At 47.4% G+C, this 4,696-nt stretch overlaps 1 non-coding gene across 1 annotated transcript; it reads right to left on the bottom strand.

Annotated features, from left to right (window-relative positions):
• Window positions 1-245: 245 nt before the first annotated feature.
• On the bottom strand, window positions 246-318 carry TRNAK-CUU (transfer RNA lysine (anticodon CUU)). Its single transcript has one exon. It is a non-coding gene; the product is annotated as a tRNA-Lys (tRNA).
• Between the last annotated feature and the right edge of the window lie 4,378 nt (window positions 319-4,696).

Raw genomic sequence — 4,696 nt, 5'->3', positions numbered from 1 at the left:
TAATCCTATTGGTGGAGCTCAGGTTGGGAAGTGGTTAAGACCTCCGCTGCTAATCAAAAGGTCGGGAGTTCAAATTCACCAGAGGTTCTTGGAAACCCTATGGGGCAGTTCTACTCTGTTCTACAGGGTCATTGTAAATCGTAATTCACGCGATGGCAATGGGCTTTGCTTTGCTTTTCTCTTTCATTCTGTTGGTAAGCGACTAGAGAAGATTCTCTAACAATGGAAGGGAGTACAAAAGTGCTCGCCCAACGTGGGGCTCGAACCCACGACCCTAGGATTAAGAGTCTCATGCTCTACCGACTGAGCTAGTCGGGCATCACAGCCTTTTCTTTGGTACAGAATTATTGTTGTCTTAAAAAAAAAAAAAGAGAGTCAGCAGTCTTAGCATGAAAGTAATCCCTGAGTTCAGAATTTCAGGGAGGCAGCATCTACCTTTTACCACTGAAATACTAGAGACTCAAAGACCGCTTGCGCAGGGTCAGGCGAACTCACCCGACTTGGGAATCAAGAGTCCTGAAACCCCGATATTTCCGAAAATTCCTTCCGGACCCGGTCACTCTGAGAACCTGGTTTCGAGGACTCCGGCTCCGAAAGAGCACGAGGGGAGGGGGATGAGTGCGGCAAACAACCGCGGGGAGCAGGAGGAGAGCGGAAACTTGCTCCTGGGACTTTGGAGCTGCAGCCCAAGCTCATTCTTCCCAGCCCAAAACCCTTTTCTCCCCTAAACCATGTTGGGGGTGGGGGCAGAAGGAAGAGGGCCACGCGATATTGGAAAGTACGTCCAATACACTATATGTTTGGGAGCACGATTTTGTTGTTAAATACTAAAATTTTGTGTGGACTGAATGAAAGAGCATATTCTTTGCGTACAAAGGTCTCACCGAGATTTAAACTCAGATCGGATTCAGGGCCTCATGCGTACTTGCCCGCGGGATACTTGGCTCCTCGCCCCAGAGCGTTCAGATCTCCAACCTCTGAAAGAGGCGATGAGCTCCGGGGTCATCCTCTAGATGGGTCCTCTCCGCTGTTCCGGTGAAGGTCAAAGGAGACTGCCCTTGTAGCCTTGGTTACTACTCCCGCGGATTTTCATTTTACCCTGAAGCGTCTCTCCGTGTGGATGCTGGAAACTATTATTCACCAATTCTTTGACTGCACTCCTGAGAGGCTGCCTCCAGCAAAAGCAGAATTACTACTTTGAAAAGACAGGGTTGCTGAGGCAAGTTGCAACTACCTGCCTTGATTGGGATTTGAACCGAGGTCTAACAACACAGACTCCTAACCGCTACACCGTCAAAGCCACTGCTCAGAACGACCGTGTATGAGTTCTCAAGGGAAATGGATGCACACGGACACAGAAGACTCATCCAAAAATATTCATAGCAGCCTTGGTCACGAGCAAATAACTAGAAATAATCCAATTGCCCATCGATACTGGTACATTCACACTTTGGAATGACCTGCATTAATGTAGAAATTAACTAGTGAAGCAGGCAGGCAACAATGTGGACGAATATGTTTAAAAAAACACGACGCTGCTTGCCTGGGGGGGGGGGGAAAAACCAGGTACTATATAAAATATGCATTCATTAACGTGAACTCCAAGAGCAGGCAACACTAATCTCTGGTGATAGAAATCATTATAGTGAATAACTAAGCGTGGGCGGGCGGCAATTGATTGGAAAAGGGTTCTACAGACCTTGCTGGGATGATGGAAATTCCCTGTAACTTGATCTGGGTGATGGTTACATGTTCCATTTTAATACGCCGCCCAGTTAAGGTTTTTACATTTCACACTATGGGAGTTATATTTGAAGCGTTAACTGTTGGCATAAACATGGGGGATGGAGGATGGGGATAAGACTGTGCAGAGCATGGCGAAAAGCTTGGATTATATTTTGAACTCCCTAAAAATTCATTCTTCTTTAGTCTAAAAAAGCCGTACTGATAGCTGAAATATCTCAGTCAGAAAAATGGTTATGACCACATCTCATTAGACTCAGTGAGAGGCAGCATTTCACCTTCTCCTCACTCGTGGGGAACGTCTACAGTTTCCAAATGACCAGACCCCAGGTTTGTGCACTATCGGGTTTCTTTTGCTTCTCCTGAGTGGCAGCTCTGAGTGCTGCCGCTCTATGGCCTCAAAGGAGGGGTGCAGACTGCGCAAGAACTAAAGGCTAGCCTCAGGGGGAGTCGGTTCGTGCCAAGACTCCTGACACAGCCCAGAGCACTGCGGCCACCACGAAGAGTGCCAACCACTCACTATCCGATCACCACATGCCATAAACTTGCTGACAGATGATGCGTTTCCTTGAATAGTTTTGAAGTAAAAACATTCACAATATTTCCTTGCTTTGTTGTTGGATAGCTACAGATAGTTCCGCTTTTCTGTCTTTAAGTCTTCTCTCGGTTCCCTCCGTCGCCTTCCTCCCTATTCCGCTACGTCAGAAAGACCCTTCTCTGCTCCCCAGGATCCCACCTGAGTCTATGCACACCGCCTCCTGGAGGTCTCATCCTCAGCCACGCCTCCCTGCTGTCCTTCGCTCCTCTTCAGGGTTCCCCTTTCCCCCCTTATTTTCCCAGCTCCTGCCCCACCGACCGCAACCAAGTGGAGCTGGTGGCGTCCAGCGGGGCTGGCGGGCGGGCAAAGGCGGAGCAGAAGACGCCAAGGGACGTCCCGAAACCCACAGGGCTCAGCGTGTCTCGGGTCAGGCGGTGGTCTCCGGGGGCCGTTGGCTTCTGAGGCGGGAGAGGAGCAAGGAGGGCGAAGGCCATTCTGCGGCCCTTCTAGCTTCGGACTCACGCAAAAACCAGGTTTCAAATGTGAAGAACAACGCGATTTGTCGGCCCAACCCTTCTGGTTTTTTGAGGCTGTGGCGCCTGCGCAGTTGTGCCGCGGAAAGCCGATGGCCTTGGAGTTTGTGAGAAATCCCTGTTTACTGAGACCAGGAACACCGGTTACTGAAGGCTCTGTGGCGCCGCCGGTTAGCGCGTCCGGATGTTAACCGAAAGGCTGGTAGTTCGAGGCCACCCCGGGAAGAGGAGACCTACCTTACCCTCCTGTCCTCTCAGATCCTCCCAGAAGAGTCATTGAACACAAATTAGGAGTGCGCCTGGGAATCCGGAAATGCTTGAAAGAAGAAAATCATCATCATTAAAAGGGCTTTTCCCATTGTTTATTTGTACCATTATTTATTGTATGAACACTTTCATCATTCTTGTACACATATCTTTGGCGACTTGTGCAGGTATTTCTATAGGGTACAGTCTGGAAGAGCAATTGCAGAAGAGCCACTGTGCTGGGGCAATCGTAGGGCTCACCTTGTTCGCTTCCTGGTTTTCAAGGGTTGGTCACCCTTGTTGCCTGATTTCCAGTGTTTTGAAAACCGGTGTTTCATAAAATTCGTCTTTTTTTGTTCAGGAGCCCCGTTGCCGCAGTGGCTAAGCGCGCTCGCCTGCTAACCCAAAGTCCGTAAGTTTGAACCCACCAGTCGCTGTGCGGGAGAAAGATGTGGCAGAGGGAGAAAGATGTGGAAATTAGCTTCCGTAAAGATCACAGCATTGAAAACCGTGTGGGGCAGTTCTGTTCTGTTCTATAGGCTCGCTATCGGTCGGAATCTACTCCAGGGCAATGGGTTTGGTTTTGGTTAGTCCATCTTTGCCAAAAGTGGAAGGCATATATTTAAATGTTTTTCATTTTAGTTCAATGGTTGTGTAAATGTCTTTGCATTTAACTTATTTTCCAACTCAATGAGTCCTTTTCTTCATGCATCTGCCAGCACAACAAATGTTTCATACATCTGTGGTGCAATGAGTTCCTTTATGTGGCCTTTTGCCTTGGTTCTTTGGAAAAAGACAGCTTGAGAGGTTTTTTTCCCAGCCTTGATGAGTTGTTAACTTTTTCCCTAGTTCTTTGAAAAAACTACTTGAGGGACCTCCAAGGTTGCTTCCTACCCCAGAGGAGTGTTACTCTTGCCTAGGAAAGAAGCCTGTCTCTGCAGGGAGAAAGACCTGGTGATCTGCTCCTGTAAAGATTAGAGCCTAGGAAACCTCATGGGGCAATTCTACTCTGTCAAGTGAGGTCACTACGAGTCAAAATCCACTTGATGGCACCTCATAACATGTTTGGTTAAAAATTGTAGATAGACATAGAAGTCTCCATGTTGCAAGCACTAATAATATAACAATTGAGGCAGGCAGGGGTCATCAACAAACATTAAAACTTTTCAGGATACACACGTGAACACATACATTGTATTTACAAGATCTCTAAGTATTATCCCACAAACTATTTAAAAATTACAAGGTAAAGAAAGTATCTTTGCAGTAGAGAGGACAGATACATCCTTTCACTAAGAATCAGTAACTGATGAACACACTGACCCCTCTTTCCTTCCTGACAGGGTGCTGTACAAAGCACACAGCATTACATATGCAGTGTTCTTGCCCAAAGTGTTTAGCTTGAACAGAATGTAGGGCAAGGCATTGGGTCTGTCCTCTTCAAAAATTTAATATCGTTAAAAAGCACACGGACAAAGGAGTCAGAAGGGGGTGGGGAGACAGTTCAATGTAATTGGGAATAAAGAGATATAACAATCAAGTGCCATTTAGGAGCCTTGATTGGAGGTTGGAGAAAAAAACAACAGCACCACAACTCTCTGTCTGCTCTTGCTCTGGCTGTCTGGTTCCTGCTCTC

This window comes from Loxodonta africana, chromosome 3 (genome assembly GCF_030014295.1).
Source record: "Loxodonta africana isolate mLoxAfr1 chromosome 3, mLoxAfr1.hap2, whole genome shotgun sequence".
In the NCBI taxonomy this organism is placed as follows: Eukaryota; Metazoa; Chordata; class Mammalia; order Proboscidea; family Elephantidae; genus Loxodonta; species Loxodonta africana.
Note: the sequence above shows the minus strand (reverse complement) of the source record. Positions and strands in the feature narration are given on the sequence as shown.